This window comes from Parasteatoda tepidariorum, chromosome 6 (genome assembly GCF_982258835.1).
Source record: "Parasteatoda tepidariorum strain Cologne lab strain chromosome 6, Ptep-v5.0, whole genome shotgun sequence".
Classification (NCBI taxonomy): Eukaryota; Metazoa; Arthropoda; class Arachnida; order Araneae; family Theridiidae; genus Parasteatoda; species Parasteatoda tepidariorum.
The window spans coordinates 50,661,906-50,684,480 of NC_141760.1; the positions used below are offsets into that span (position 1 = coordinate 50,661,906).

General features: G+C 28.7%; 1 long non-coding RNA gene across 1 annotated transcript in view; it reads left to right on the forward strand.

The window, feature by feature from the left end:
- The window catches only part of LOC107436716 (uncharacterized), a 441,993-nt gene that overhangs the window by 104,216 nt on the left and 315,202 nt on the right, over positions 1–22,575 (forward strand). The window contains exon 2 of the long non-coding RNA XR_015434629.1: positions 4,953–7,764. This is a non-coding gene — a long non-coding RNA (uncharacterized LOC107436716). The remainder of the gene's footprint in view (positions 1–4,952; positions 7,765–22,575) is intronic.

Sequence of the window (22,575 nt, forward strand, 5' to 3'; positions counted from 1 at the left end):
AGGAGCCTCCAATTTCCGGGACACTAAGCAAATGTTATATTCTCATAGGCCAGAATATTAACTGATTTATTAAAAATAAAAATAGTACCCCTGGTATTGATGCCTGAATCTCTAATTACTTTTTCGAGCGCTATGTTAAATAAGCGACAAATCAGTGCATCCCCTTGATACATTCCATTCTTGACCTTAAACTATTCAGTGAAGCCGCTCTTTGGGAGTGTATGTATTATAGTTTCTCTAAGCGAGGCTATAAAAGCAACAAGTTCTTCCGAAATATTTAACTCATTTCAAAACCTCTATTAATGCAATTACAAGCTGTTCTCAAATTGGACAAAGATATTGTTTATTCCGATGTCGAATTCTCTATATTTTTCAAAAATCTGTTTTAGTTAAGAAATTTGTTCAATAGCCGATCTTCCTCATCTAAATTAGCATTGATAGTCGCCGATCATATTCTCGACACATGGTAGGAGTCCTTCTTCTTCTATCTAATATCCTTTTTCGTTTCTTACCTTATATCATTCATCAATTCATCCGTTTTTGTTTTTGTTTTTTCAAGTTGTTAAGTCAACACTCGAAACTGAACTCTATGCGGTTATATGGTTTAATTTCAATTATATGTTTAATTATATCGTTAGCAAATATAAAGAATGTTATGCTACGTTAAAGGATAGTAGATGGAATTTTGCACGATGTAGAAAAAACTGATTCCTCTATAACTACTGCAGAGAGGCAAATCTCTTTCTTGTGTATCTTACAGATGGTTCTAAATTTTCATTCAGTGTGAAGTGCTTCAGTGTTCCATATATATTGAATTATGTCCCTGAATAACTGTCCACAGCTATACACTGCAGCCTTAAGAAATGTTGTCAGGTCTAGGGAATTTAATGATTTTTAGTTTCTTAATAACAGTTTCAATTCCTCCATAGAGAAGGAATCAACAATCTTAAGATTTCTATTTCTCTTGAGTCACTGTACTCTGTATGTAAATCAGAGTTCAACAGCTCATTTGGATCTTTGTAGAATATACCTCGTTGAATAACATATTTATCACTCAGTATGTTGTCTTCTTTTCCTCCGCAAAGCATTGTTCTTGGTTTGAATCTTTTTCGTTCATGATTAATTTCGTGAAAAAAAAGATCTGCTCTCTCTCGCTCCTCTAAGATCCTTAAAGAGATTTTCAAGAAAAATCTGCTTTTTTGGACTATGGATCTTCTTTTCAATTTTTCTAGCACATTGTTATTCGTCAACCACTCTTCTAGTATGCTTTCTTGGTAGCATATTTCAAACCCTTTCAATAAAAAAAAGTAAAGCTCAAGGCCATAAAAATCATATTTGTTTGTCTTTGGATCAAATAAGAATTCACATTGTAATTATCAAAACCAAAAATATGTGCTTATCCTTTATACTAAAGCAAACGTACTACGCTATCATACATTAAACTCGTTCCAAATAGATCATATCATTCTATTATATCGTAATTATCAGGAAAAATGGAATCAATTGAGCATCAAACTCTCAGATCTTTCACGGTACAAAACATACACAACTATATATACTTCATTACGGCTTAGGCCTAAATCTCCAAAACCAAGATCAGATTCTCCGTTAATGGTAGGAACCGATAGCAATAAAAGGTAAAAGCATCAAAGTATATATATATCTTTATACCACGAGAGGAAAATACTGTCCTTTAATTACGAAAGAGAGAGAACATTTTCCCTCAAGATCTCCAGAAATACCATCTCAGGTAATCTGAGTCTCTTGATTACCTCTAAAAGGACTGCGCCATAAGGTTCTCTCATTAGATCTAGGTATAATTAAGATAATGAAAGAAGGCCGCATTCAACAAGGCAGGGGCGATTCAATTTCGGGCCGTTTTGTTATGAATGTTAGATTAAGTGGTGTCGTTGGGCCACTGCCTCACCTGAGTGCGTGTCTGTAAACGCTTTAAAAGAGTTGCTGTTTCTTGGAGGCAGGTCTTTTGTTTTCGGTCCAGAAGTTGCGTTTAAAATTTGAAGTGATGAGTGGGTGGGGTAAGCGAGCGGGGAGCTGCTGCCAACACGCTAGTAAAAGTAATTGCCTAATGTGAGGTTAATTATTCGCGTAGTTTCTGTGTGTTGAAGCTTTTAAAGTCTTAATAGCGTTTTAGAAAGTTGTTGTGGGAAAATATATTAAGACGCTGCTGCGTGGGAATGTTTTCGGCTTATTCTGAATTTTAAAAATTGTTTGTTGCCTTATACGTACTTATTCAGGACAATGAAGAAAATTTCAATATCTAAATAATGCATCGGATGTTTATATAATTAACCCACCAGCATTATTGCAGACGAGGCATTTTTTATTGTATGCTGATCTAAAAATGTACACAAAACTTGAATGCCAATACCCTATTATAAAATTAGTAAACAGGACTGTAAGGTGCTTTGTATTTGCTGACCATATAGTTAAACATATAATTGAAATTTAACCCCACAACAGTTTTTGGTTCAGTTTCGGATATCAATAACTTTTAAAAAAATGGATGAATTGATGAATGATGTGAGGTAAGTAAAGAGGAAGAAGATCCCGGTTTAAAATTATGGTAAAAGTATTTACGCAATGTGAGATTAATTATTACAATAGTTACTGCGTGTTAAAGCTTTTAAAGTTTTAATAGCATTTGGAAAAAAACTGTTGTGGGAAATACATAAAATATAGCTTTACTGCCGTGCATTTGAAAAACCAATGTTAGTGCTTCACGGTTGATTCCGAGAATAGTGGCTTGACAACTATTTTCTTTCTACTGCTAATACTATGAAAGCTAAAATAGAATGCTGAAAAACTGATAAAAACAAAATTTAGTATTATTATTTTTTTTTTAAATATCCATACCATTACCATTTACAATATCCTTACCATTTACAATATCCTTACCATTACCATTACCCTTACCATACCACAAGAGGCCAAATAGTCATATTCACTCTATATCACAAACCTAATCATGATCTGTCTAAATATTCATGCATACATCTAATAACCCATCAGAAACAGTTGAATATTAATGGTAACTAAAATCGTAAATACTACACTAGCAATTGGTGGGTAATTTATTTTTCAATATGCGAAAGTAAACTTTAAAATAGAATACAAACAAGCCAGAAAAGTTTTCTTCCCTAAGCATAAAAACTTAATTCCCTTCTGAATTACTTTCACTTTCACCAGTGGTCTTTTGAATTAGTGGTTTCTGACTTGCTCTTCCTCTTCCTCGAACCTCGTTTCTTCAGAAATGTAGTCAAACATTTCGGAAGTTAAAAGAAGTACTATATGAAACATCAATTATTTTTTTCAAAATAATATTCACAAAAGCAGGTTTCGTCTATTTCTTGAAAAAAGCTTTTAATCGCTTGCGCTGGAAAGAAATTCACGCATGCGCTAACCAAAACAGTCGACTGCAACTCACTCTATTAAATGTTCGATACCTTATAGAAATTAGAGTCGGAATAGCCTGGCTACTCAGGTGTTGAACCAAGAGGTCGTGAGTTCGATCCCCGCCGGCCGAAGACTCCCAGAGAACAAAATGGCGATTGATGCTCGCTAAATATATCGGGGTCACAAAGTCCTCTAAGTTCTCATGAAAAAATCAATACCTCTGGGGGTACTGTATAGGAGACTGATTGTCATCCAGCTCTGGTCAAAATTACGATCGGCGGATAGGTGGTGTGTGAATGTGTCCTCCCTGTAAAACGGATGTGACGTATGTATGTTGTCACCAGATCATCCTCAGGGATGTTTACCAGCCCAGTGCCAATAGCCATTGTGCAGCTCTAATGCGACATAAGTGCCGTACCACAACTCACCACGAGGCATTAGATGTTCGATGCTTTATAGAAATCGGCATAATGTTTTGTTTTTTTAATTATTTCTGTGTCATGAAAAGGAATTTTTTTTTATTTCTGCGATAATTGCTTGCTGACGTGTACAGTACGTCATTGGAGATTTTGTTGGCGTGCGTGATACGTCTTTCCAAAAAAAAAATTCCTCAAAAGCTCTAATTTTTTTATGAAAAAGAAATATTTCAGCGTTTATATTTGTTTCACAACCAATATAATATAAAGCTAAATTTTATTAAAAGTTTACAAAATATAAAAATAAAATGTGCTATAACTTCTTTTTATTGAAAGTTCTAAATTTCCTTAGGCATTAAAAATGAAAGATAAAATTTTAAAAAGTTTTGAATTTTAGAAATATTTATCAGAATTTTTAATATTTGAAAAAGATTAAAAATTTTATAGAAAAATTAAAAATAATTTTGAAGAATATCTTTTTAATTGCAATCACTCCAAGTGGTTATAAAAAACAGCTTCAAAAATTTTTTAAAAAAAAGCTCAAAAATTTTAAAATTTTGCAAATGTTAAAATAAAAATCTTTAAAAAATTTAAAAATTTGAAAATATTGCAGCATTTTAAAAATTTAAAGACTTTTTAAAGTAATTTTGAAGGATGAAGAGGTTAAAGAATGGCATGCAGAAGAAAATAATTTCTGAAAGAAAATGAAATTAGTTGATTTCAGAACCAAATGCCTGAAATTCAAAAATATTTAATTTAAAAAGGCTTAACAGCTTCAAAATTTATAAAAATTTAAAAAAAAAGAAGAATCTTTAATGTTGTTTTATATTTAAAAGTTTATTCTAAATTTTTTAAAAAATTTAAACAACGAAAAAATTTTAAATATGTAACAACATTTCAGAATATTTACATGTTATTTAGAAGGTCATGTTTGTGATTACAACCGCTAGAAGTTAAGGAATAGCTTGCAAAAGAAAATAATTTAAGAAACAAATTAATTTCAGAAACAATATGAAATGAGCTGATTTCAGAACCAAATGTCTCACATCCATTCTTTAGTACATCTGATAAATAATGAACAAAATAGAATAAAATATTTACATTGCACTCTTTTTTTTCCAGATTATCTAAACTGACCAGACAGAGTCCTTCCACTTTTGGTTTTATTCACCAATCACCCATCTGATCAACGAATCTTTTCACTGAAAGAGAGAATCACATCTTGACATTTCATATTTGCCCAATCAGCCTTTTTACTAAAATACCTTCCATTCGAAGCAATCAAAAAGAAGAACAATAAAGTCTGCCACTTTTCTGCCTAACTATCCATCACAAAAGAGACGTCATCCACTCTGCAGATATAAAACAAGCTAAAGAATCGCCACTAAAGAAAAGACAATTCCTAAAAACAGGAGACGAAAAGAAAATATCTGCAGAGGCACGAAGCATTCGTTGACTCCTGGTCAGACGACGCGTGGGGTCAAGGATGACCATTAATCATTAGTCCAGCCATATCAGCCCATGAAAATAGAACAAAAAAGAAATCGAGAGTAGTGCAGAACGGGTTAGTCCAAAAGAAAAAAAGAACGATGAGTGCTGCAGAACAAGAAGGAAAAATTTTTCATCTCCAATTTGGCTCTCTCTTGGAAGAAGTATTCCAAGGAGGATTAGAAAGGAAATGTAGAAGATTGACTCTGTGGTAACACTGGCAACGAGGATTAATTTGTCAACAATTGTTGTCTGTATGAAGATGTCTGGTCTTACGGACCAATCGTTGGGGGAGGGGTAGATGAGATGCTTTTTTTTTATCGATTACGCCCCAGAGAAGTGAAAGTCATAACGTCTTCCAAAAGAAACAAAGATATTTGCTTTGGATCAAATATAAAATTAATCCTATGCTTTTTCTTCTGACTTTTCATTCCTTAAGATGTTAAGAAGTATTTTTGAATTTAATTATCCCACCCTGATCTCATTCATGTTAGTTAAAAATCTAATTTAAACACCTTTTTTATTTAAGCAATCGTAGCAGTTGATTTGAAGCTAATATCCTGTAGATATTACGGCCTAAAACATATTTGTTATTTTATGTCAGATATTTATGGTAAAGAGCCTCTTAAATTTAATTAAGATTTCTAAAAATGATTCTTAGTTAAATAATAATTATTTAATTGTTTATTTAATGGTTTACTGTCTCTAAATTTTGGTGACATTAACAGTTTTACTTAAAGTGGGGAAACAAATTTAAAAATTCAGATTATTTTAAAAATGAATCTTATTTAACTGTATTTAATTGTTTTATGATAACTATAAAACATCCTATATAATGAAATTGCAATTATGTTTTTTGGTCTTTAGGAGTCTTATTAATTGCAACTAAATTATCATTAGTAACAGTTATTATTAGATTATTAGTAGTAACTAAAAGTGAAATTTTTATTGTTTAAAAAACTCGTGTTTTACCATGATTTTTCTTTTAAATGTAAAAAATATTTTTTTTATAAAAATATTAGCATAAATAAAAATACGTATTACATTGAATTGAAAAAAAAACATGTATATAATAATAGCCATCAGAATTTTTTTAAATGTCATTATTTCAACAACAAAAAAACTAATTACCTAAAAGAAGTCATGTTATCTGAAAATTATCTTATTATTTTTCTGTCTCTAAATTTTGGAAACATTCACAGTTTTTCATATATTGTGAAAACAAAGTGAAAAATTCACATTAAATTAAAAATAAATCTTTTTAAATGTACCTAATTATTTTATGACTCCAATAAAATATCATACCTAATAAAATTGCAACTAAGTCTTTTCATTATACGGAATCTCCATAGATTTAAAAAAGTGATTACCAGTAGCAACTAAAAGTAAAATTTTTACCGTTCAAAAAGCTCAATTTTACCATCACTTTTTTTTTAATTTCAAAAACAAAATTTTTATGAAAATTGTAGCATAATTTTTTGTTTGTTTAATGAGCATTATTTAAAAAAGCTAATTGCCTGAAAGAAGTAATTTTACCTAAATTTGGTTTCAATTTAAATTTTTAAAGCACTTAATTATTTGAATAATAAATTTTGTTTTCTCTTTACCTCTAATCAAAAGATTTCCCGGCATGAAACATTAATGAAAATAATTTCTGCGTAACTCTTCCTTGAAGAAACTTTTCCAGAAACTGGTTATTATTTACTATTCTCTTAAAAACTTTAATCTTGGAAAAACAATAATAAAAAAGCATTTTCTAAAAAAAAAAGCATTTTAATCAGGAGATTAAGAAAACAAACCTGATTATTTCCAATAACCAATTATTCAGAACTTATAATTTTCTCCACCTAACTTAGGGTAAATCTATCCTCAGGCTAGCTTGTTAGCCATCCAACAAATGGAAAGATTGGGTCTCTTGACTTTAATTAAAGCATACATCTCAGAAAAAAAAAACCAATCCCAAATCTTTCATCGCACCTCACTCCCGGATTAAGAAGAACTTTCTACCCTCCAATCGACGCTTTTTCGAAAAGAAGAACTTGTGCCTCAGAAATAGAAGATAAAGAAGAAGACCGCAGAGGGATTACCTTCATTTGATGATCTTGGCTAATCTGCGGAAGAAGCGTGTCAAGACGATGGCGGTCTAGTTAGCAGTTATCCCTTCCCTAGCACTGCTTGTCTTTTGTGCTAAAGAATCAACTACGAGAAAGAAAGTTCTTTTTTTTTTCTCTACTCTCGGCACCCATCTTTTTTTATATATATAATTTCGTGTTCCATCATCTTCACGCATTGCTGTTATTGTTTGATTCTTTGGATAGCTTCAAGATGGATTATTACTTCTTTTTTTATTTTCCCTTTCCATCATACCAACCAGTTTTTGATGTGTCAACATTGTGTTAATAAAAAAAAATAATTACCTAAGGATGTAAACCATTAGGATTTCTAGGTAAGTGAATTACTATAAATTACTATTGTCTCAATATTTTATTTACTTGTTTAGATTTTAATTTAATTTCATTTTTTTTTCATACATGTTATATTTTATGCACCTTTATTAATTAGAATCGCTTTTTTTTTCTTTTTTTTTTTTGTCTGGCTTTAAAAATATATCGGAGTACCCGTGTGCTGTAAATGGCAACAAAAACCAATCAAACATAATGCCTTTTTTTTTCATGCAAAACATTTTAAGGGTATTTTTTAAAAAATTCTGATCACATTGAAATCTGTGGTGGTTGTAAGATATCTGCAAATCTCACCTTACAAAAGGATCTGAATTATACTTGTATTACCATGATTCTTAAGTTTTGAGGATTGTTTAGGGATTCAAAAGATCTTAGCACCTGGCATTACCCTGTATCATATGAATTGCTTAGAGATCGATGATTAAACATTCTTTAATGCCTTTTTTTCTCATGCAAAATATTTTAAGGGTATTTTTTTAAAAATTCTGATCACATTAAACCTGTGGCGGTTGTAAGATTTCTGCAGATCCCACCATACAAAAAGGTTCAGAATTGTACTTGCATTACCATGATTCTTAAGTTTTAAGGATTACTTAGCGATTCAAAAGAACTTAGCACCTGGCATTACCCTGTATCATATGAATGGCTTAGATATCGATAATTAAACATCATTTAATGCCTTTCTTTCATACATAATATTTTAGAGTAGTTTTCAAGTATTTCTGATCCTATTTAAGCCTGTGGCCGCTATACAAATTCTGCAGACCTCACCATACAAAAAGGGTCAGAATTATACTTATCTTACCATGGTTCCTAAATTTTGAAGATTATTTAGATTATTAAATTTTGAAGATTATTATCAAACCAACTTCTTAGTTCTTAGTACCTGGTACCATCATGTATCATATGCATGGTTTAGAGCTCGATAATTAATTAGCATTTAATGCCTTTCTTTCATGCAAAAAATTTTAAGAGTATTTTTTGAACATTTCTGATCCTATTTAAACCTGTTGCGACTATAAGAATTCTGCAGACTTTCCTATTACATGAATTTCATATTATATGAATATTGCTGTACTCATGGAGAGCGAATAGATAGCTTCAAAGCAAGGCTAAAAAAGCAAGAGAAAAATATAGTAGATCTTTAAATACATTTATTTGACTCAGATATGTCAGAATCTAGAAATAATTTTAATTTCTAAATTGCAGTTTGTTTTTTTTTTGGGGGGGGGGGGCAATAGGAATCGAAATCTGATATTAAAGTGAATTGAATTTCAACGATCAAAAGACTATTTAGAAAAAAGTTAAAGTTAAGAAAATTGTTTTCGTTACAGGTTTCATTGGTAACAGGAATTGTGATGATTAACAGATAGCTACATTTCAATGAACTAGATTCTTGAAAGTGTTGATCCGTTTTCGGTGATACCGAATGCTTAACCTGAGATTTTTTCACCTATTTTAATTTTAAAAAAATTTCACTAAAAATTAATAATGCATTAATTTTATCATTTTAGAATTATTCTTTGAAAGCGCAGACAAGTAGTTTGCAGAAAAAAGAAAAATTAACTATAGCCATATTTTGTAAATACTTTACAGCAGAAAAAAGTATTTAAAATTTATAAATTTAAAAATAAAAATAAATTCTAACTATATCGAAATTCCTATTTACTCAAAGAATAATATTGAGAATAGGTATGAGCGTTAATATGTATTTAATTTAAATATTTAATACACAGTATAAAAAATTAAAGAAATACACCGCATTAGTATGCATTGACTTAAGGAAAATCCTTCAACTCTAGTTTTTTTTCTTTTTGAACAAAAAGAAGGCAAAATTAAATTACATTACCTAAGTTTTTAAACATTAACACATAGATTGTAGTGATAATGGATAGAATTATTTTAATGGGCTAGATTTATAAAAACACCGATTTGTTTTCATGCAATACCGAATAATAAAATCTTCCCTTTATCTAAAGGTATACTACATCCATTCAATTTGTGACTGATTTTAATTAAGTAATTCGGCTGCAATGACGCATTATTTTAAATAAAAATAAATTAAATTAAATAATATTTTCCATGAATTTTAACATCACTGATTTCAGCTGAAAAGATATTTGATTCCTTGTGAAGAGCTGCATCCAATCATTTCTTCAGCTATTTTAGTGATAAATAAACAGTTTGAAATTTCAAAATCCTTCTTCCATTTTGCACAAACTCTCAAAATCACAAACTTATTTAACAAATTTTTTTTCTAGTGATATACTAAGGACGCTCATACGATATAAGTGATATAAAAACTGAAGGAGCATTGAAATAGCCTTAGCGGTTGGGGGGAGCACATGTGACGTCATAACCAATCAGGGATAATTTCTGATTGCATCACTTACCGCGACCTTTTTGGGCAATTTAAATGTCTAATAATTAAATTTATAAACATTTGAGGAAAGAAAAAAAACGATCAGATTTTTGGATTCAGGAGAGAACATCTAATGAATTAGGCTTAAAAGTTAAAAAAAAGTAAGAGATGCTATAATTGTCCATTGCAAGAGGTATTCGGTGGGTTATTTTTCTGTTTAACCCAAAAATGCATTAATTTCACTGAAAAACTTCCTTACAAAGGCAAATTTTTCTCTATCCAAGAGTTACTTTAACTTCTAAGTTGGGTCCATAATTACAAGTATATACAATAAAAATTAAGAACTTCAAAGCTGCTATATGGATCTTCTGTAAAAGTTTCTGCGTTCAAGAGTATTTCCGACTTGTCAGCTCTAGTTTAATTTCCAATAGGTCGGGTTTAAGTTCTCTGACCATTGGGTTAATTATGGAAGATGTTTGTGGGTCACTTCTCCCTGTAACTAAAAAGTAGATTAATTGCGCTAAAAAGTTTTTCACGAAGGCGAATTTGCGCCAATCTTAGAGTTACTTTAACTTCTGATAAAGAAAGAAATATATGATTAGATTCAAAATTACAAGAATATGTTTAGAATTAAACATTAGAAACTGCAAAGCTGCTATATGTATCTTCCAATCAATGTTATTTGTAAAATAAAATTTCCATTCGACTATCTAAAAATTAAAGAACTAAACAGAGACTCTCAGAAATTACGTTTAAAATTAAAGGATCTTAAAAAAGTATAATAATTGATAATTCAATATAAAATTACTCTATTAAAAGTACTTAAAAAATTTTTAAAAATACTTTACTGAAGATTCCTAAATACTATTTAAAATTCACTTTTCAGTGAATAATAAGCTATTCTTATAACTGTTAAGAGTTCGAAAATGCTGTAAAGTTTTGTCAAGGTGTTAAAACTGGTATTAAATGGTAATTTTCATGGTCACGGTATTAAATGCTCATTTTTATGGAATTTAAAGTACTTTACAGAAGGCTCCTTAAAAAATTAAATTTAAAATTAACTTTTCAGCGACTAATATGCTATTCTTATAACTGTTATGAGTTTGAAACCTGCTCTTAAGTTTCGTTCATAGATTTCGAGCGCCCTCTAGGTAAATTTTGAAAATAGCGCAGAGCATTGACGCAAAATGACAAGGTTTTTTAAAAATGAGGGAATGTGATATAATTTTTTAAAATTTGAAAAATTGCTCCTCTAAATTGCTTCGTCTCATAAAGATCGATTTTCATTATCGATCTATCTCTAAAAGGAAAAATCACGCAATCTGGATGATTTAAAACAATAATAATAATTTTTGAGCTTTGCATCTGGAAAATACTTCTTAGCATGATATTATAATTATAACTGTCGTTGAACAGCTGACTCAACTTTTGGGTTTACGACTACTAATGTTCAACTACGTAGCCTTGTAATTTTGAACCCAATCCAGAATAGAAAGGAAACTACTGAATCAAATAGTGGGAGAAACTTGCCTTCGTGAAGAACTTTTTGATAGAACTAACCAACATTTGCATTTCATAATGTGGAAGACCACGAGAACTTTCCTCGGTTAGCCTGACAGCAAGGGGACTCTAACTCATGATCCATCTACCACTGAGGTTATTTTTGTGTCAGCACTGTGATCGGTGCAAGCCGAATGCGGAATCTGTATAGACCAGTCATCGCTGAGATTCGAACCCGGTTTACCTCATTAAAAGGCGAACGCTCTATCCCCTGAGCCATCACTACTCTCGGAGCATGATAATAAATGTAGAACAAACGTAACGGTCGTGACCGCCATGGCGATTAAATATAACAAATAGCATTTAAAATTTTCTGACAATCGCCACTTTGGGTGAAAAATGTGCATTTTATTATTATTATTACTTTATTAATAATAGGGAATAATGAATATTTGATAATATTCTGAAAATCACTTTCCTACATGTTTGTTCCCTTCTTCATTTTAGAAATGAAAATTGTAGTGTTTATCATATTTTAAGAAATACTTTAAAAGAAATGCCTTACAACTGTTTTTTAATTGTTTGGAGTTTTCAATTTTAGAAAAAGTGGTCATATGTTTTCATGAGTAGCCACTGTCAAAAATGGTACTACTGGCTATTGGGCAATTAACAATTTTTCATTTTCTGATTTAGCTCTCTAATAATATATACAGTAAAAATTTGAAGCTTTGCTTCGGGTTGACGAGTATACGGAAGGGAAAAATGCTTTTTGCTAAATTCGTTTTCACTGACATAAGTAATTTAAACATAGAAAAATTAACTTCACATAAACCTAGCGTAAACCATAAAATTTTATAGCGTGAAAAAAAAATTCGAATTATGAAAATGAAAACAAATTATGTTAGGATTACGCAATGAGAAAGTACTCCTGCAATAATTTATTTGCAATTAGATTTTTTGAAAAAATATTTTTACAACTTAAAACATCATAGTTTGTCCTATGTTTATCTGAAAAAGAGCTCTGAAGAAGGCATTATCAGCAACAATCCATGGCATCATCAATCCAATATCACTCAAAAAACATTATCTCTAAATCTAAAAAAAAGAGGAATCTATAATTAACCAGCAAAGTCTTATAATTTAGTTGTACTAACATTCTAATTTTCACAAGCATTTATTAATTTAATTATTTTATGATTTCATTAAGATTCAATTTGATCTAATTAATTTAATTTATAGAAAAAATGCATCGTTACTGTTGAGTTTTCAGCCATTTTTTCTCTTAATTTTTATCAAGGCAAAACATAAATTATGAAAAAACAATAAAACAATTTAATAGCTTCTAGTTAATACTCCAGAAAATTTAAGATTTTTCTGCCTCTATTCTAAGCACTTTATTTCATATTTCGGACATAGCAGATATTCGAATTATTTCTTTCATCGCATTTTTTAGATTAAAATAAATAATAGTGAAAAGACGATTGTCATTAACAAAATGAAAAATCAGTGTAAAAGCGTCATGTTTTGCCCAAGCATTACAATAAAATATTAAATAACTATCATGGAGGTAGATTTGTGGGTCCCTTAGTCCTTCCACTTTAAAATAAAATTTTAAAAAATACACCTTTTTTTCAACCTTTCTGCTGAATATACATGTGAAGTAAATAAAAGAGGAAAAAAAATGCGTAAAAAAACATACAAATAATATAAAGATGCGGTGAAAGAATGCTCTGAAAAAGCACAACAAATAAATTTAAATTTGTTGGTTCTAAGAAATAAAAATAAAGACTGTTTATAAAGAAAGAGGGTGCAATAACATCGTAATTTTATTATATATTCAAAACCGCTCCGTACTTATTTCACTCTTCAGAAAACAGAAAAGTGAAACTGTTGGTGCTGCCATCTGCTGTTTTATCACATCAGATCGAGGTGGAAAACTATTTCAATTTCAAAAACATTGTCCTATAAATATTAATTTCTATTGTTGATAATTATTCTTTTATTAATATGAACTTTTACTTACTGAGATCAACATAATTAATCTATTATATAACTTTAAATCAAGCTGTTAAATTTAAAAATCATTCTCGTTTTTTTCTTTTTTTTTTATGCACAATTGTTCTAGATTATTTCTAAAATTTAAAAAAATATACATGTTTTAAAGGGAAATATATTTCTACGAAATTATTCAAACTAGATGTTAAGATGAACAGGGCTAGGAAAATCCACTTGAAAGATGTTTTTACACAAAGCTTCAATAAATGTCTACAAATAGTGCTGCACTCTGTTGAGCAAATTCGTAAAAAAGAACTACTTTTTAATGCTCTAAATCAGTGTTTCCCAAACTTATGACTTTGTGTACCTTTTCTAAGTTTTTCGTAACGCTATGTACCACTAATAAAAAAAATGAATGCATTTCTTATTGTAAAAAAATTGCTCAAAAGTTAAAAATCGCAACTGGCTGTTGACATCACTAATTATTAACTGTTAACTCTGCAGATAATAGCCAATAGAAAAATACGTAGTCGTAAATTTTCATGGCTAGCTTAGTTTTTAAATAAAATTTTATGAAATTTTCGTTTGTTGCAAGATATTTCACATAAGAACGTGTACCCCCGCTAAACTGTTCCCGTACCCCTGGGGGTACGCATGCCGTACTTTGGGAAACACTGCTCTAAATAAAAAAAAGTGCTTTACATCTTTTGCCTAATTATTTTTTTAAAAAATACCCAAACTTAATCTGTTAGTAATAGCAAAAAAAAGTAAGGCATATACATAATAATACAAAATGATATGATAATACAAAATAGTGTCAATGACAAACAATATACAATGAATAAAAAATGTCATAAAATTATGCCTTTGACACTTCAAATATACAGAATATTTAAATTTAAGTTTTTTTAGGTCTACCTATTTCAGTCTAAAAAGAGCTATAAATATTGAAATATTCGATAATTTTAACTGCCGTGTATACCGCTATTTGTAATATATATATATATATATATATATATATATATATATATATATATATATATATATATATATATATATATATATATATATATATATATATATATATATATATATATATATATATATATATATATATATATATATATATATATATATATATATATATATATATATATATATATATATATATATATATATATATATATATATATATATATATATATATATATATTGTAGTTTGCTAATGATATCGTAATTTATTTTGCTATATATTTTCCGTTTATATGAAGACCGTTCTTTATAGAAGTCATACGTTATTAAAATTCTTGATATAGTGAGTGAATAAGTGAATGAATGAATGAAGGATAAAATGGAGAACGAAGGGAAAGAGTGATTTCGTTCATGAATGAATCAGTCTGTAAATCGGCAAATTACATACGCAATACATAGACATACATATGTTAATGCTGAAAATGCTTTACTTCCTACCTCAAGTTTAATTTCTGCCAATCAATTTTAATTATATGTTTCTTTAATCTGAATGCTAGTTCTTATCGAGAAAAATATTCAAATACATATTCAAATGTGCAAATACAATTTTTGAATATGCAGTTAAATATTTATATTCAATATCATTTCGTTACATTCAGTTAGGTTTAAGGGGAGTCTGTCGAGCATATATCAATAACGCTAAAAATGACTTTTTTCGATGTACTTTTTCGAAGAAACTACTAATGATATCACTTTGAAATTTTTGGGGGATATTTGAGGTTTTATCATTTGCTTGCTGTGATAGTGTTTTAGCCTTAACAGGAATACGTTTTGATTTATAAAAGATTTTTGATGAAACTTTTTAAAATATAAAAAGTTCTCGGTTCATAATTTTTTAAAACAATTTCTGCCAAATACGTGCATTAACAGTTATTACAGTGTAAACATGCATATGTAAATATATTCTGTGAAAAATAACTGATAACTGCCTCAATATCTTGTTTAGATGCTGAGAAAAGGTTCATCGAAAATGGTTAGCTTTAGCATTATTGATGTATGCCCCCCCCCCCCCTATTACTATTTTGTCTTGAATCCGTTAAATTTATTCGACTCAAAGTGTAAAAATCTCAAACTCTCACTATTTTCTAATCACAATTTGTTCTCACTAAATGCTATTTTCATTTTTCTGTTTGACAAGTTTGGCTGGGTTAACTATGTACAATGTTCTAAACGTTATCAAAATTTGCAATAGTGTTGTTGCAATGGGTTTTAAGCGTTTACAACTTTACCTAATTAAATTTTTATTAACAGATCAAAGTAAATATAATTTAATTTTAATTAAATACTGATATCAGAAAGTTTATACATAACAATTCATTTCGTAGTGAAAATGTAATTTTAACATATAACGCATAAGCGCAACAAAAAGAAAAAGAAGATATGTTTATAGGTAAATGCAAAAAGGCCTTAAAGGATCGTTAAAGGATCTTTTCTACAAGCTATCATTTCTCATGAGATGTTATTTGCAGATTAAACATTTCATTGAAGTAAACCTTGCTACAAAGAAATAAATAAATAAATTTATAAAATAAAATAAAAAATAAAGTTTTACAAATCTAGACCCTATGAAAAAATCACGGCTGAAAATTTGAAATCGAAGTCGAAAACATTAGCTCGACTCTTAATCCAAGCTCGATTAATTACAAGAATCCTGTAAGTTGAAATAAGCATTTGAACGAATCAAACTGATATCATAAAAATATTTTCTACAATTTCCTAAAGGGTAAGTCTGCGTCGAATATTTCAACTACCGGCTTCAATAATCTGTACAAATATAATTATATAATAACTGTCATGGAACTATTGTATTAAAGTAAGCCTCGCAAGAAGAAAAAAAAATAATAAAGAAATAAAAAAAAATAGAAGATAAAGTTTCACAAGTTTAGACCCCGTGAAAAATCAAGGGCTTAGAATTCGAAATGGAAAACGATTTTGGTAAAGTCGAAAACTTTTGCTCAACTCTAACTCAATTTAGTTACATGTTAGGTGCTATAGGTTAAAAGAAGCGTATGACCTTATTAAAATTACATTATATAGATATTTTCCTCAAATTTCCTGAAGTGTAAGTCGGCGTTGAATAAATTCGAAGTGTGCACAAATATAATGATATAATAACTATTACAAAAACAATTAAAATTTAACAAGAAATATAAGAAAATGGTTTTTATGTTATTAAAATTATAACATTATCGGAAATATACAAATAAAATATTTTCATTTACATTTTTTTCATAAATAAAATACCACAGGAAAAATATACAAAAAAAACATGAATTTTCTAAATTCATAAATATATATATATATATATATATATATTTTACATCAGGCTAAATATTATTAGGAACTCTACATCACAGAAACCGAATTTGAGTAAAGAAAAACGTGATGTTGCTTAGCAACGCATCTCAATATAAATCTTAGGATGAAAGATTCAAATCTTTGAGTGTTTTGCAAAGATGCAGACACATTTGCAACTCATACTTTTGCTCCGAAACATCTCTGCGAGTGTTATACAAATTTATCGTTTATATTATAACAACTTTCGTAACAGAAAATGTGAAAAAGCCTTCTGTTTTTGAAATATTCTTTTCTATCCTTTTTCCATGCTTTTTTTCCTTCGGTTTAAAATATACATTTGCTGAAACAAAGTTTTTTCTTAATAATTTAAAGTGCAAATATTTTTTAACCATTGTTTTAATAAAAATGTATTGCTTTATAGAGAAATTTATAATATTAAAGAGAAGAGTTTATATCCTTTTTATAACTACAGCTTCATGTGCTAGGAACATATGAAATTTAAACATATGAACATATTGAATAGGAATTATGAAATTTGAACAGAGGGTGCAAGAAAATTTTAGCCTTCGATCATAAAATTCGTTAAAAAATTTTGTTTTACCCGTTCTGGATGGAAGTCTGGAAAAGGAATTTTTCTTATTATTTAACACTATGCATTGTTATAAATTAAACTGCGGACGATTCCTGTTTCATTTAAATATTTTAAAGATAACATCAGTAATGTTTGCTAGCTTACAGACTTTGCTAGCTTCTATTCAGTATAAAAGGATTTTATTCCAAGTTCTTCAATATTTAATTATTTTTATTCGTTATGTCTGCTAAACTAGACCAACGTGGATTGCAAGTGACGGCTATCTCACAAAATTAATATTTTTAAATTAGTTTCTGTGTTCGAATCCAGAGCAAGGCATGGATGTTCTTTCATTCTCCGTACTATCTGTCCTTACTGTGGGAGCAACGTTGGCCCTCCTAATATGGTGCCCCTGAAAGAGTGGCCAACAAATCTGCTCTTCAGGTGCTTGTATTGACGAACGGTCGTTCCCCAGGTGGGCATTGGAGAAAAAAATATTTTTAAATTTAACTGAAACTAAATGCTTATTTTTATTGTTATGCTTTTGAAACGTGTTACTATGAAACTATGTAGTTGAATGTAGTTGAACTAACGCAGTTGAATTTAAAAATCAACTGTATTGAAGTAAAAAAATTAGAACTGAAAATTAATGGAGAAAGTTTAGTTTTAAGGAACAGTAAAAAATGGTCTTACTGTTGTTGCCAATTTGTGACTGTTGTTGCCAATACTGCTTACTTTATTCTGATGTTAAATACGACTGACGTTGTGATATTTGGTTCTTTTTTAAAAAGTTCCAAATATACTAATATAGGTACTGTGGTAATAGGTTTTCTAGAAACCGAAAGTGACAAATACCGGAGATAATTACTTGATTGTGCTTAATTTTGATTAGCATCAGATAGTCTTGAGCAATAATATCATGCCAAATGATATTGAGTATAGATAATGTTTATGCTGGTGGAATAAAATCAGAATAGCGTAAATTCAATCTAATGGAAATCTCTCAGAAAAAATGGTTAAATAACAATTTATTTAATTGTTATTTTACCAAATTCAAACAAAACAGTCAAATAACTATAAATAGGATGGTATTCAAACTGTTAACTGAATTCAAATTGAAAAAAAATCAGTAATGCTTGCTAGCTTACAGCTTTGTTTAACTAAACGCGGATCTTATTGCATGCTCTTTTATAATTAAGTATTTTTAATTTGTTGCGTCAAGTAAGCTAAAGGATCCACGAGCATGGAAAGTGAAGAATAATTAAATTAGTAATCCTAAAATTATCCGAACCGTGTGTGTTTATTTTGTTTAAATAAACGTTTTTAATTCGTTTTTCTACAAAGCTTAAATTCAGCGGCCATTGCAGTAAAAAAAAATAATAAGTTATGCAACAAAGAGCAAAATTGTTGGGGAAAACTGCTCGATTGTGGTAAATTGAGGAGTTGAACATTAGTAGTCATAAACTGAGAATTGAGTCGGTTGTTCAACGTCGGTTATAAAATAATGAATTGACCACGAGCAATACCATAAGTCACCGAATGAGTTCAGATCTTTATTTAGATGAGGGGTACTCTTAAAATCGGGTTTTGCTTAATCTAATAACGTAAAGCCATCAGTAAAGTAACAAATAGTATTTTTTTTAAAAAATCATTATTATTTATGCAGGTATATGAATGAAGTTTTGTGAATGATTTCATTGAATTTAATTATATTGAGTTATTAATTTTTTTCTATATTTTTACCCCATACGAAGAAAGGGTATTCAGTTAATAAATAATCTATGTCATAATTCTATGGGAATAAATATTAGATAAGCAGGCTATATTAAAAGACATATATATATATATATATATATATATATATATATATATATATATATATATATATATATATATATATATATATATATATATATATATATATATATATATATATTAAAAGACGCAACATACAATAATTATTAATACGCAAATGAGAGAAGAACGCAAGTGAGGTCACAATAAATTATGCAGGAAAGTTTTATATGTGAATGCGAAAACACGAGACACTTCATTGATATGTGTATTAAATTATAGGCATTAATGAAGCATAAGTTTAATCTGAAGACCAATTTATAATGTAAAATATCATTTTAATTTTTATTCTACTTTTTATTTAGTAGAATATCAGAAATTATTTATTTAATTAAATTTATTGCCAAGCATAAAGATATTAAACAACACGCGCTCACAAACCAATTCACAAAATATACCACAACAAATCTAGTCGTAAAAACATTAATAATTTTAAAAAGAAACCTCTGAAAATAGCTTATTTTCCAGTGTTACTTTCTAATTATCAATGCATAAAATTCAATTCTCTTTTAAAAACCTTTATTTATTTTTTTTAATGCGCTTAAAAACCGTTTTTTGATATGCTTGTTTTTTTTTCTTCGTGAGTAAAAAAAATATGTCAACAATGAAATTTGTCTATGGGCATAAATAATAATTTCACTGTGAGTGAATATACAAACATTCATAACTTTAAATAATCCTAAATGTTTGCAAAATAGACGTTATTTGATTGAAAATATTTTGATTAAAATATTAAAAATATTTTACTAAAAAGGTTTTGCTCCATAAGCAAAAAAAAAAATCAATAGATCAATAAAAGTATGTGCATGGGTATAAACAATAACTTTACTGTGTGTCTACAAACATTCCAAAACTCAAAGAAATTTAAATTTTTTGTAGACAACATTATAGAATACATAATATTTTATTTATTTCTGTAATTTTCTTCCCATGACTAGCAAATATGTCAATAAAAGGTATGTCCATAATTTTTTTTTTCTGGTAGTCTAGAAACATCTTAAAACAGTAAACAAGCTAAAATTTTGATACGTAATAAACATTACATATTACATTACATATTACATTACATATTACATTACATATTACATTACATATTACATTACATATTACATTACATATTACATTACATATTACATTACATATTACATTACATATTACATTACATATTACATTACATATTACATTACATATTTCTCATTTAATTGCTAAATATATTTGTCAGCAAAAAAGCTCTTGCAGGGACATAAATAACAATTTTACTATACAACTACAAACATTCCAATACTTTAAACAAAAAAATTTGATGTAAAGCAAATATAATTTGATACAAAATATTTCGTTTATTTGCTAAATTCTCTCTCCATGAGCCAAAAAAATATGTCAGTAAAAAGCATGATTGTTCAGGTGCAAAGATGATTAAGCGCTCTTCAGATTTGACCTATTTTTCTAACACTAAAGGAGCTTAAAGGTATGTTAGAAACTTTCTCACGACTTTCACCCTTTGAACACTTTTTTTTCCCCTTTAAAAAAATCCACGCTCAATATGGTATTCAATAATTCTTCTGGGGAAAGAAGGGAGATTTTTAAGAAATAGTGCCATACCTCAAAAAGGTATGTTTTTCTAAACAAAGATACAAGTCAGATTACAAATAAAAATGTATAATTTTTTTTAACATTTTTCTACGTTTCTTTTAGTTTTTTTTTTTTCTTTTTTCAAAATACCAATCAATAAAATATTTAGATGTAGCTAAATAAGTTTATTCTTGACTTCGTAAACAGGGACTGAATTATATGAGATGAGGTGCAGGGCAGAAACCCAAACTTTTTTTCGTATTAGGCGAAACTGTTACTCCGATGGATGGATGGATGTATGCTCCGATCGAACATTTCGTGAAAGTGACGAAATAACTATCGTCACTTCTTTGAAGAAGCGTATTTCGTCAAAAGTAAAGAAATATTTCGCCATTATAATTTCGATTATCTAGTCTTCATTCAAGTTTCGTCATTCTAGTTAACAATCTCCCAAAAAACACTGCGATGAAGTTCCGAGTTGAGGAAACATTCTCGTCATATATTTGAGAGCTCGCGTTTCATCACAAATCACGTGATATCTTGATGAAATGATTCTCTAAATTAACGAAATACAAGTTTGCTGAATCGTTAGAAGTGAGAGTTATATTTCTGAAAGCGTACAGACATACTTTGAAACGTCTTTTTTTTTTTTTTTTCAATTGTCTTTTAAACTATATTTAATTTTTTTTTCATTTCAATTTTTTAAGTTATTGTTTTTTTTTAATTATATTTTCAGCTATATGAGATTTCGGAAAGAAGAAATTTTTGTTGCAAACCGTTGTACTTATTTTTTTTTTTTTTTTTTTTATTTCTTACCGTTGTTATTATTTTTTTTATTTATTTCGTTCTCAAAATCTGCAAGTTGATTTTTCTTCTCTGGAGACATCTGAAAACAGCAAGCTCGTTGTTTTTAAAAACTGCAATTAAAAAATTTGTCTAATTTTTTTCCTGCAGCAGGAAGCTCGATATTTTTAAAAATTGCAGCTGAACAATAAAGTAGCTTCATTTTTCTTACTAAAAGTTTCAAAATGCCAGAACTGATTTATGCCAATAACTGTGTAGCTTAGCTATTTCTATCTAGCTATTCAATCTTCCTCGATATCTTTAAAAGTTGCAATTGAAAAAAAGCTCAATTTTTATTACTAAACGTTTAAAATTCCAAAATCGATCTAAGACAATAACTGTATAGCTTAGCTATTTCTGTCGTGCAACAGTTGCTTAAAACATTCACAACCCTAACTCTGAACTTTTCCTAACATTGTTGAATTATTATTATTACTGTTATTATTATTACTGTTATTATTATTAGTTTATAAAACAATGTGATATTATAAATAATGAAAATCATTATTGTGCAGCCTATTATTTAAAAAAAATCACTATGATTTATTTTAAAATCGCTTTTGATATGTATTTGACGATTTTCGATTTTTTTTTTCCTTGAAAAGACATTCATATTTTTAAGCTTTTGTTTAATTTAAAAAAGTTCAAATTAAAAAAAAATTAAATCTTTTTTTTTTCAGCTTTCAACACCAAGAAATAGAAAATAGTACTAATTTTTCGAACCTCTTGGGCGATGAAATATTACTTCATCACGTCTTTTTTAATGTG